Raw genomic sequence first — 13,567 nt, forward strand, 5'->3', positions numbered from 1 at the left:
ATAGAGTGAATGCAGGCTGCGCGGCTAAGCCCAAAGCCAGAACAGGGAGACAGAGTGCTGTCAGCTGCGCAGCGCTCCGTCTCGCTGTTCTAGCTTGGGGTTAGCTGCACAAAGCCTCCGCAGGGCAGAGGGCTGAAGGCACCCCGCTGCCCTGCGGAGGCTTCAAAGGCTGTCCCCGAAGCCAGAACAGCGAGACGGAGCACTGCGCAGCGCTCCATCTCGCTGTTCTAGCTTGGGGATGGCTGTGCAAAGCCTCCACAGGGCAACGGGGTGCCTTCTGTTCAGTTTCTGTTAATTGATTCTCATGGGAACTTGCAGATTCTGGCTTCACACAATTAACTCAAGGCAGTGTCAATTTACTCTTGGCAGAAAGCCAAGGTCTGCTTGACCTAGAAACTACTTACTCTGATTGGTTAACGACCAGCACTCAACTCTGTTATCTAGGCGACCGCCTCAGCATCGTCCCCGGCCCCTGCTAGCACAGTTTGGTGTTAGGTGTGTTAGGAGTAGAAGTGCTGTGTATGGTAGAGAGAGAGAGAGAAAGGATTTATTTTGCTTTGTTTTGTATGCAGAAACTCTGCTGGTTTTATTTTTTCCTTTTAATAAATCCTGTAAATAGTTATTCTGAGTCTAGCTGACTAGTCATTTCCACCTCGACTAGCTTCTTCGCTGTGCAGGAAAACTCTGCTACGTTTGGGCTAAAGCCATTAGAGCTATGCCTGACACTTCAAAGTTTTCATGACCTTCACCCCGCTGCTCTGCGGAGGCTTCAAAGGCTGCACTCCGGGGGCTTCAGGCAGCTATCCGCAAGCCTTCGGAGCGCAGTAGAAGTTCCTGCTGCGCTCGGAAGGCTTGCGGATAACCACCTGTTCTGGGGTCGGGGGGAAGCTCAGGCTTCCCCCGCCCCAGCCCCACGGCTAAAAATGAAGCCAAGACAGTGAGTGGGATCCATCCCGCTTGCTGTCTTGGCTTCTGCCAAAGCCGCACGCAGCCTCTCCTGGCTGGAGAGGTTGCACGAAGCTAAATAGGAAGCCAAGACAGCCAGCGGGATGGATCCCGCTACCTGTCTTGGCTTCTTTGCTCTTTGGGGCTGGGGGGGGGGAATAAGATTTTTTTTCTTGACCCCCCCCCCTAAAAACTAGGTGATCCCTATGGTCCGGTGAGCCTTATGGAGCGAAAAATATGGTAATGCCATGGCACTCGGGTTTTTCACTTCCACACTCCAGCCAATGATGTGGAGCAGGAACAAGGAAACCAAAGGTCTTTTTGGTTTGGGGTGGGGAACCTGTGGCCCAAGGGCTGCATGTGGTCCTTAGCCTAAATTGATGTGGGTGGTGGGACCTTGGAGAAAGGGCAGATGGCTAATGGAAAAGGTGGGGGTCTAAACAAATGGACTTATAGAGGCGGGATTCCTTTTGGAAGCGATCAGTTAAGACCTCCATCAAGGGCAATCTTTCTCTGCTCAAGAAACCTGATGGGCCAGTAGGAACAGAGAGAAGGGGTTATCAGAAAGAGCCACCCACTTTCTCTGTGCACTATTGGCTTCTGCCCTGACCACCCTCGGTGTGTTGATCCCAACAGACCACCCATAAGGGAGAAAAATATCCCCTGTGATGTGTTCTGTCAGTTCCTTTCAGGTACAGGGACCTTGGATGACATAGAGCCTCCTATATCATTACTGTGATATAGGCTGCTTCTCTGGTGGGGTGGGTCATTTGGGTGGAGATTAATCATCTGGTGGAGGATTGCAACCTTTGATTAAGAGCAGCACAAATCAAAGTACCGGTATGTACTTGCACCTTGACACCTTAATGGCAAAGTGTTTGTTCCTTCAGTTCCTAGAATTGTGATTAGGAAAGCCATGGTGAAACAACTTCAGAGATTCTTAGACAAGGGTGGTTTTCTTGGTCCATGCCACTTTCATTGCAAGCCTAGGGTTGTGACTGAATTAGCCTTGGTTGTCCTTTAGAGAGAGGACTTGCGGAATGCCACCTTCTACCTAATCTTTGATACCATTCACCATGGTATTCTTCTGGACTGACACTGTGGAATGGGTATCATTGACACTGTGTTGCAGTGGCTCCATTCTTAGCTGCAGGGTCACACCCAGAGAATAGCACTGGGAGAGTGTTATTTGGTCCCCTGGTATTTGTGCTGTGAGGTGCCACAGGGCTCTATTTTGTCCCCAGTGCCATTCGACATCTATATGAAGCTACTGAGCAGTGCTATTTTTCTAGAAAAAGAGTTGCTGAAACTCGCCACAAACGCCTCCCTTACAGTGGTGCCTCGCAAGATGAAAAGAATCCGTTCCGCGAGTCTTTTCATCTTGCGGTTTTTTCATCTTGCGAAGCAAGCCCATTAGCAGCTTAGCGGATTAGCGCTATTAGCGGCTTAGCGGGCTTAGCGGATCAGCTGATAAGCGGCTTAGCGGATCAGCTGATAAGCGGCTTAGCGGATCAGCTGATAAGCGGCTTAGCGGATCAGCTGATAAGCGGCTTAGCGGATCAGCTGATAAGCGGCTTAGCGGATCAGCAGTTAAGCGGCTTAGTGGATCAGTAGTTAAGCGGCTTAGCGGATCAGCTGTTAAGTGGCTTAGCGGCTTGGGAAAAAGGGGGGGAGGAAAAAAAAACCCCGCAGGAACTCACAAGACATTTTCGTCTTGCGAAGCAAGCCCATAGGAAATTTGTTTTGCGAAGCACCTCCAAAACGGAAAACCCTTTCGTCTAGCGGGTTTTTCGTCTTGAGAGGCATTCGTCTTGCGGGCACCACTGTATTCTCTTAGAATGGCAATGGTGCCCACCTGGGAGGTGCTGGAACTGAGTTCTGGCAAGTTCCAGCTGAAAAAAAGCCCTGCCACTGAGAGTGATCATTAGGATTGGGGGAGCAAGGTGCCATCAGTATGCTGGTGATGCCTAGCTTCTCAATTACAGGAGAGGCTGTACAAGCCCTAGACTGGTGTTTGAATGCAGAGATGAGGGTCAACAAACTGAGTTGGAGGGAAAGGTGAGGCAGTTCTGGTTGCCTCCGCTGAAAAAAAGGTACAGTGGTACCTGTGGTTACAAACTTAATTCGTTGCGTAGGGCCGTTCTTAAGCTGAAACTGTTCTTATCTTGAGGCGCACTTTCGCTAATGGGGCCTTTCACTGTGGACACGCCTCTGGCGCACAATTTGCATTTGCATCCTTTTTTTATAATAATATTTATTAATTTCAGTACATAAACATAACAAAAGAGAAAATTGACAGTAATAAAGAGAAAAGAATGAAATAGAAAAAAGAAAAAGAAAAAAGAATATAAAACATAAAATACAATGAATCACCACAACATTAACAATTAATTAATTAATTAATTAGATTCCATCTTCATAAACATATTATTTGACCTCCTCAAATCTCTTCCATCTGAGTTTCTTAGTAATTATATCTTTCATAATACCATATCAGAGTCAGAATCATATTTCCTAACTTATATATCCAATCCTAAATTAAACCTCAGCCTAATTAAATATTTCAAGTGATTACATATCTTTAATATTACAATATTTATTCAAATAGTCTTTAAATTTCTTCCAGTCTGTAGGAGTGCAAATATCCAGAGTGTGGGGTCAGGTGGGATTACTATGAGGAATTATAAAATATGCATCAAGCCATTGTGTCCATGATGAATGCATTGTGTTGACTGGGTTTGATTCATTGACAATAATTTCTGATCAAATCCCACAACCCTCTGCATCTCTGGCCATTTCCTCTGCTGCCCATTTCTCTCTCTTAGATAGGCAGGCTCCTGGGTCATCAAAGACAGTGGGCAGCTTCTTTGAAGTAGCCTTTCCAATATGTTAATCATAGGATGTTAATCTTGGGGCCAGGAAACAGATTTCACATGAAGGTGATAATGATCAATGATCGCTGTCCTCCTGGCCATCCTTCTAATATCATGTATATTGCTTGTTTATCACCTCTGGCACTCCTTTATAGTTCTGTTCATTGTTTACCCCAGAAATATGTGTGCTTATTTTCCCCACGTGGGATTTGTTGAAATGCTCAGAAGAAATCTGATTGGTTCTTAGGAACACTCTGTAAAAAGCTTTTTTGTGAATAAAACGACCTGGGCCAGGGGCTGGAGGCAGAGACAGACTTCTTGGTGTTCCTCTTCTTGGTGTTCCCGGTGAGCCAGCTCCATAAACTCTATCATCTTCATCTGCCATTCTTCAACAGTGGTAATTCTTGTGTTTTCCATTTTTTGGCTAGCAAAATCCGTGCAGCAGTTGTGGCATACAAAAATACTTTTACATCTTTTTTGGGCAGTTAAGCACCTGTTATTCCAAGGAGAAAGGCCTCTGGTTTCTTCATAAAGGTATATTTCATCATTTTTAAAAATTCATTATAATTTTTTCCCCAGAAGTCTTTTACCTTGGAGCAAGTCCACCACATATGATAGAAAGTACCTTGCTTTTCTTTACATTTCCAACATAAGTTATCACAATTGTGGTAGATCTTTGCCAATTTAACAGGGGTTAAGTACCATCTATACATCATTTTCATTACATTCTCCTTTAACATTGTACATGCAGTAAACTTAACCCCTTTCTTCCAAAGTCTACCCCAATCCTCCAACATTATGTTATGTCCCACATCTTGTGCCCAATCAATCATAAACAATTTTACTTGCTCATCTTTTGTATGCCACTCCAATAACAAACTATACATCTTAGACATATTTTTAACATTAGTATCTAACAACTCCATTTCCAGCTTGGTTTTTTCAGATGCAAAACCTTTTTTCTTGTCAATCTTAAATAGTTCATTAATTTGGTAATATTGAAGCCAGTTTACTTTATCTTTAATTGTTCGAATGATTTTAACTTAAATCCCTCCCCACCATCAACCAATAAATCTGAATATCTCAACCACTTATTTTCTATATTGAGCTTTTTTTGTGCCTCAAAAATAGGATCACTGTTGTATTTAAGCCAGTGGTCAAGGCCAGACATTGCATGTGCTACAAATGTTCTGAGCCAACGTGTATCTAAACCCAGTACTGCCGATTGGTGTGCTTTGAAAAGGCTTATCAGATATCTAAAGGGAACATTAAATGTATGTTTGAAGATATCTAGTACACAAGATGAAAAACTAAAAGTATTTGTTGATGCGGACTGGGGAAGCTGTGTATCTACCAGAAAATCTATAAGTGGAATGGTCATGATGTTTGCCAATTCCATAATTGGATGGAAGTCAAAGAAACAACTGCACAACAGGGCGAGCGAAGAGCTTTTCAGCTTGGGCAACCCATTCTCTGAATGTGGGGAAACACTCAGATTTCTGCTTTAACAAAAACAACCAACTAAAATGTGATTTATCATCTATTACCAGAAAAGCATATCTGGCGCCCCCTTCAGTCTTCTGTGGAAAAGGGCCTATCACGTCACAATGGACAAGTTCTAAAACCTCTTTAGATACTCTGTCACTTTTAGAAGCCACAGGCTTCCTCTTAGATTTGGCCATTTTACATACATTGCAATATAGGAAACAGTTACAGCTATTTACTTTTAGGTTCTTGCACACCTTTTGCATCTCTGAGAGCACACGGAAATTGGCGTGACCCAGTTTTCTGTGCAGTTCATGTACACACCCCTTATGAACTGGCAAATTATCCTGAACCACCTGGGCTGCTTTAACAGGCTTCTTCTGCATTACATATAACCCATTCTCCATCTTTGCATGGCCACATACCTGAGTTCCATTCTTTATCAGACAGCCATCCCGTGTGAAGTTAACACTATACCCTGCATTAATCAAACAGCTTACAGACAGTAAACAATGATCCAAACTGCTGACAAACAGAGTCTCTGGTAGAGTAGTGTTCAAGCAATGCAGTAAACATGTTCCCTGGCCATCAATCTTGCTTCTACGACCATCAGCAAGATAGATTGAGTCTTTTCCATTGGCTGGCTTCCCCAGGGTCTTAAAGTCCTCCTGACTGTTGCAGATAATCCTGCTGCTCCCAGAGTCCAGCAACCATGTTCCTTGAGGTATCTTCCTCTCCTCTCGAGAAAATGCAGAAACAAACTGAACAGAATGCGTGTTCTTCTTCCCTGAAGAGAACCCCTTCTGCTTACGTTTCTGCGTCGATTGCTGTCTCTGCTCCACGTTGTCTCCTGGAAGTCTTGCCCTGCATTGACGTTGGAGATGCCCGGGTTGGTTGCATCTATAGCACCTCCTCACCGCCATGGCCAAGTCCAAACCTTGGCGTTGCTCCATTGGCAGATTCTGCTGCTGCCCCCCTCGACTGTAACTCCTCCGCTCTTGGAGTTCAGCCTGTCTATCTGACCTCCTTTCTGCTTCTTTGGTCAATCTGCCAACCACATACTCAAGGGTCAGATCTCGGGGACGCATACTCTCCATGCTGTTAACCACGGGCAACCAGCTTTCAGGCAAACTTGAAAGGATAATGTATGTTTGGTCAGTCTCATCATAACGCTTACCTCTCTGTTGTAGTTGAAGAAACAGAGATTTCAGCGTTTGAAGATGAGTTGCCAAACCCTCACCTTCTTTCATAACAGTCCTGAACAGCCTTCTGGTCAGAGAAATTATAGTTCCAGCAGTTTCTCTGACATGCATTGTCCTTATTAAATTCCAGCACTCAAACGCTGTGCTGGCATTTGCTACATGCAATAACTGAGAGTTGCTCAAACACAGCATAACTTGGGCACGAGCCCTTTCATCTAGCCGTTTTTTCTCAGCAGAGTCCCGTCTCAAAACCTCAGTTTCAACACAGTCCCATAGTCCATCTCTCCTTAACAACTGCTGCATTTTAATTGACCAACTCTGCCAGTTGCTTTTTGAGAGAAGCTCAAAAGGGATGCCTCCCCCAATATTTACAACTTGGGAAAACTGGAAATCTGACATCTCTGCTGGTGCTTGCTGAGCCCCTTCTGTGGGGCCTTCAGCAATCTCTCCTGACTCTCTCTTTAGAGTCTGACTGGATGGTCCTGGCTGGCACTCACCGGCTCCTAGCTGCTGCCTCTGTTGACCCTCAGGTCCTGCCCTGTGGTGAAGTTATCATTGTTAGAAAAATCATTCCTTGGTCAAGTGAAAGAATGTGGCCTTGTGGGTATTGTGGCAGCCATAAGGACCCTGGGAAAGGGAGCTGTGTATCTTTAAAACCCAGACTTTTTGGCTCCTTGCCATGAGAGGTTTATGGGAGGAAGGGGGTCCTTGATTAATGGAAGATTTGACACCTGGGCTGGTGGTGTGAATCTCTTCCTCCTTCCCGGAGGTTGTCTGTTTTCAAATTGCTGAGAATTGGGGATCTGGTTAATTTCCACAGGTGGGAGGAAGATTCTTTGATTAAGGGTTCAAACCTAAAACTGACCCAGCTGCAAAAGAGTGAGCTGATCAAATTAAGACTCTTGATTGGCCCAAAAGTTACGACGCCAAGTCGGAATTGTGGATAAAAGGATCAAGGGATGTTTTGTGTTTTGCTCTATGCCATTGCTCTGCAACTCGCAAAGATGCCCGGCTGTAATTTCCATCGTTAGCGGCCGTTTCGTCCTTTTGAAATGGAAACCCTCAAACAGCTCCATTTCACAACAGCTTGAAAGGACTTTCTCTACTCTAAGTGTGTTCCTTTGTGAGTATGCAAAAGCTAGTTATAATGTACAGCGTTGTTATTTTCATGTTTGTAAGACTCATAAGATGTGCCTGTTGATTTTCAACATGTTTTCAGTTATTCTTTTAAAATAAACTTTTATAGTAGAACCTGTTGGTATTTGTGCCTTTTCCGGGGGAATAGCTAAATCCAAGCCTTCCGCTTAGTTACGCTTTACCGAGTGAACTTCTGCCTGCAAGCCTGTGGATGCAGCTTGTAAAGGGGGGGGGATTGCCAGGTTAATTGGACACACTCTTCTCCCTGGATTGTGTCTCTGGGTTCCCCTGAACTAAAGGGAGTGGTGGCAGCCTTACCGGTGTGATTTTAGCCTGTGTTTGAGAAAAGTAACTCCCTCGCCAACCTGCTCAAGACGCCTGGACTGGCCGGAGAGCAAAGTCAGGTCATGGAGGGGTAGCGTGGGCGAGTGGAACGTTACTACATGCCCGGCTCTGCAACTGGTGTAGCTGCTCTGTGAGTCGCCTACTGTGGTCCTCTAGTAGTTCAAACTGTTCCAGTAGCTGACGCTGAGTGCTTTCCTGATCCTCAGATCCTAGCCACTCCAGCGTCACTGCAGACAGTTACAGCTTGCCACCAACTGCTCCAACGCACAGCCACTGGCTCCATACACCAGCAGGACTCACCAGCTCTCTGCTGAGATGCTGTCAGTCGTTTTGCACTCTGCACATGCTCAGAAACACTGGGCCCATAACCTGTCAGTGTTTGTAAAAAGCAAAAAAAAGAAGGAAAGGGTTCTGACCTCCCTTTGTCTCCTCAGTCTCCTTGTCGGCACAAAAAGAGTCCACGAGAATATCCTTGCAGAGTTTTATTCTTAAAAGTCTTTGTGCAAAACACGACTGAACAACTATACACACCAGCACCAATCAACCAACCAACCCAAACACCAGCCTCAGCACAAACTAACATTTCTCACTTTATATATACAACTCAGTGCAGGCCGCTGACTCATGCTGACCCTGCTTTATTCGCATTAAAGAAACAGCGGCCATTTTAGCCGTGACACATCTTATGTTCAGGTGCGTCTTATGGAGGGAAAAATACGGTAGCTAAGCCTACAAGGCAGCTTAAAGGTAAAGGGACCCCTGACTGTTTGGTCCAGTCACGGACAACTCTGGGGTTGCAGCACTCATCTCGCTTTAGTGGCTCCCCAAATCAACACAGACTGTGGAAACTTCACATTGGACTTCAAGCATCTGGCATTGTGTGCCTCCCCATTCTTCCTCAGACTATGGGTCCTTGGTTTCCAAATGAGATGCAAAAGCTGCTCTCATCAGAAAAGAGATTTGGGGAGCCATGTCATCAGCTGGTGTTGGTCCACTGTGCTTCATTAAGTCTAGGGTCAATGCAGCCATCTACCAGGAGATTTTGGAGCACTTCGTTCTTCCTTCTGCAGATGAGCTTTATGGGGATGCTGACTTCATTTTCCAGCAGGACTTTGGCACCTGCCCACACTGCCAAAAGTACCAAAACCTAGTTCAATGCCCTTGGGATTACTGTGCTTGATTGGCCAGCAAACTCGTCTGACCTGAACCCCATAGAGAATCTATGGGGCATTGAGACTTCCGGGGAGGCACCTCCGGCAATGGCTGGATTCCTCTGATCGGGAGGAATCAGCTCCGTGGAAATCTGGGTCTGGCTGCCACGGTGAAGGCGGAGACCCGTTAAAAATCACAGGCGGGAGAAGCCTGTGAGCGTGGGATTCGGTGGGCACCTTTTGCGCCTCCCCCACTTGCGGGGAAACCTGGTTTCGGGGATCTGGAGCGACGTGGGGTGAGCGGTGCGGTGCTTCGAATCATCTGCTTCTTCCACGGAGTGAAGCTGCATAGCTGTTGTCAGAGAGCGCTGACTTTTTCCTGTGGACAATTTGATTCTAAAGTAACTACCCGTGAGTAGAGCTTAATCGGGAAAATTGGATTTTTAAAACGTCTAATTTGGCATCGAAACGGGGAAGGTTCAATACAGGAAGTCCGCCTTCCCCTGTAAATAGACTGAAGCAATTGAGGCTGCAAGCTGAAGTCTTGGAAAGCCTTTTGTAAAAGACTAAATTTCCATTAGTAAAGAATATAATCCCCCCCTTGGAGGCAGGAGAAGAGGAGGGGGAGTTGTGGACTGAATTTGCCTGCGGAAGAGACCAAGAGAGGTAAAATACCGCTGCTCGGACCCTGGGAACGGGCTGCTAGTAGGTCCGACGTTTGGTGAGACATTTATTGACAGCGTTTGGATCGTTCATTGACAGCTAGCATAAGAGAAGACACATTGTTTCTACTGTCTCCAGCAGTGAAAGCAACTGAAAATTGAAATTAGTTTTGGGTCGTTTGAACTGTGCCTATAAGAGGATATTATTTATCAATACAAATAGAAACTGTTTCCCTCTAGTGGAAGTTCTTGAAACTGGCGGCTATATAAGATCTGGGCTGGGAAATTTCCAGCTGTAAGATAAAAACCGTGAGACTGACCTTGAATCTATTGAGTGTTATGGTAGATGGGAAAGATGGAATGTCGCCAGAAGAGGCCTTAGCGGTTGTATTAGTGAAAATAAATGACTCGCTGGAACAGCATCACAAGAAAACGGATGTGATAAATATGAAAGTGGATGCTGCAAATATTAAAATTGACTTAATGGTAGAAAGTTTAAATAACCTGGAACAAAAGGTGAATACCAATACAGAAACCACCCAGAAATTGATACAGGAATCTACCCGGATACGGCAAACTGCGGATGAAGTTAAGGAGGAAACCCTTGCTGCTGAAGTTAAAGTAATTCAACTGGAGAGAGAGAGAGTCCCATCCATACAAGGACAACTTGATGAATACAAGCTGACATTTGTTATGACTGAAATTAAAGAGAAACAGATGAAATTGAGGATCAGAGCCCTACCTGAGGAAAAGAAAAGCTTGATAGAGTTTCAGGAGGAGATAGGACTAACATTGGTTGAGAAAGAGAGGTATTTGGGGGTCAGTATGACCACCAGAAATGTGAATCTATTCGAGGGCAACTGTGAAGGACGTTGGCTTGAAGAGAAGGGGGATTTGGAAATAGGGTTAAATTGGAAGTTGTTATTGTTGGGCCGAGTTGCTGTGGTGGGGATGAGGGTTGCTGTGATGTTGGGGATGTTGCTTTTGTTTCAAACATTGCAAGCTTTGGATAGGAGGGATTGTCTCAGGAGGTGGCAGAGGGACGTCTCTAGATTTGGTTGGCAGGGCAGGAAGCCTCGAGTAAAATTTAAGATATTAACGGATGCTAAAGGTGGACTTGCCCTGCCAGACCCCTAAATTTTGTTGTGAATCATCTGCTTTTTGCTGGCTGAGAGAATCGGCAGAATCCGAGACCAGGGAGAAGAGCTGGTGGAAGAAGACTGGAAGTTTAAAGACTATTTATAGAAATATTGCAAAATTAATGAATGTTAGAACAAAGTTGGAATGAAGTTATATGGCTTTAGCAGAAATGTTATAAGGAATTAAGTATAAATAGATCAATAGAGCATTAAAGGGAACCAAATAAGGTTAGAATGTGTTAAGATAATTATAGGATAGAAAACAGGAAGATGGAAAGGAATTGCTGAAATAATTAATTGATGTGGAATACAAAAAGGGAGGTGTGAGGAAGTCGTCGAAATAAGTGAACAAAAGATATGACATTGAAATTGTTTAATGTGTTTTAAATGGTCTTTGTTTTGTTTTATTTGTCTTATGTGTTAGTGTTTTGTAGTGTTTTTGTATTGTATTGTGTTGTTTTTCATTTGTTTTTTCTTTTTGCTTCTTTGTAGTGTTTTAATTTTTGGAAACTCAATAAATATTATTTTTAAAAAAGAGAGAATCTATGGGGCATGGCCAAGAGAAAGATGAGAGACATGAGACCTAGCAGTGCGGAAGAGCTGAAGACTGCTATTGAAGCATCCTGGTTTTCCATAATACCTCAGCAGTGCCACAGGCTGATAGCAACCATGCCATGGGACATTAACGCAGCAGCAAGAAGATGATCAGAATCCCCCTTCGGATCTTGAAATATGGGTCCCCCCAACAAAATTTAAAATTCGGCTTTGTAATTCGGAATTTATGTGATATGATTTAATTTGATGTGATTGGCCAGTTAATAAAAATTATTTATATATAAAAAAAAGATAGCAACCATGCCATGCTGCACTGAGGCAGTAATTGATGCAAAAGGGGTCCAAACCAAGTACTGAGTACATATGCATGCTTCTACTTCTCAGAGGTCCAATATTGCTCTATTTGCAGTCCTTGTTTTGCTGATTTCATTTAATATTCTAATTTTCTGAGATTGCTAATTTGGGGTTTTCATCAGCTGTACGCCATGATCATCACAATTATAACAAATAAAGGCTTGACATATCTCGCTTTGCAGACATTGGGTTTCGGGGTGCGTTCTGGGTGGATGCTGGAAGTATGTAAACAGCTGTAGCAGTCAGTATCTTTTGGCACTTGTGAACCTCTGTTCTGGCAAATCAAGTAAATCAATAAAACTCTTACCTGAGTGTTCTGCCTCCCCAACATGAAGCCTGCCCCACTCCCAACACTGCCCCGCAACATAAATCCTGGCTGCGCCCATATGCTGAGGTGGGGTCTATTGGAGATGCTAATTGCCTCCTTCCCTGTCATTGGATTGCTCATATGAATCAGTGGTGCCAACCTGAATAATGGGTTGGCCGAGGAAAGCCCCTTCCTGCAAAATCGATCACATGATGTGGTGCGGACACCCCTTTTGAATGGCAATGCCCATTAACTTGGGGGTGCAGCCCCTAGCAGTTGGCTCCCATGATGTGAATAGAATGCTCCCATGATATGAATAGAACAATCTCACATATTAATAGCAACAATAGCACATATCAGCTGGAGAGAAGGGTGCTGTATGTATTTTGTACATTGTCTGTGTGAGTAGGCGGGCGGGTATGGTCGCACCCATCACTGACTGGCATGTGGTCCTCTGAGGACTGATCAAGGATGAATGTGGCTGTTAGGGAGAGGGATGGTTAGGCATTCCTGCTTTACGGGGAGCTGTCTAAAGGCAACAAGCCTGGTGGTAGACATTGGATTGGAATGTTTTTATCCGGGCACTATAGGTAATAACACATAGTGTCTGAGTTACACTCTGGGTTACAAAAAATGTCTGCAAACGTGACATGAAGGCTGGCATCATTGACCCCGCCATATGGAAATCCCTTGCGGACGACCACAGAGTCTGGGGACAATCCTGTTAGTTTCTGTTTGCCAGTGAGCAGCTGCTTAAAGTCACAAGGCTCTGTTTATATTCCAGAGACCTTCCAGGCTGTTGGAAGTCTCACGGGAGAAGGGAGACGGATGTGACGTACTGGTTTCTCTGTTCCTTTGTTCAGTTGCTCTCTGCTCTCACAGGGAGAGGATATATTTTTCTTTGCTCTCTGCGTAGCTTAGTAATAAAGTGTAGCCTGTAGCCATAAATCTCATCACTTCTGCTGCTTTGATTCTCTGCTGAATCGGAACGTGCCTGAAAGCCTCATTGTGGCGATCACACAGGGCCCCCGGACGTTTCATGGTCTATTGACCCTGTGCCACCACTGCGGTTGCTTTCTTCGCTGCCACCACCCCGCTTCTCACGGGGACACACGGAGTCCAGACAGTTGTTAACATAAACAAATAATCAAGTTTATTTTTAAGTGCAGGAATAAGCGTATGGTTTCGGTTTATTTTTCTCTTGTCAGTTTCTTAAATCTTAGTTCCTACAACTTCAAACTGAATTATTCCCAACTATCTATCTAACTCCCTAACAATTCCTCTCACTCTCTCACAATACAACTCGACCAACCCACTGCCTATTCCACCCTCTTCCTTCTCCAACACCCAAGCCTCAACTCCCAACTGACAAACCTCAACTCCCCCCTTGCATTCTCACTGGCCTATCACAT

Source organism: Podarcis liolepis, assembly GCF_965112155.1.
Source record: "Podarcis liolepis genome assembly, chromosome: 1".
NCBI lineage: Eukaryota > Metazoa > Chordata > Lepidosauria > Squamata > Lacertidae > Podarcis > Podarcis liolepis.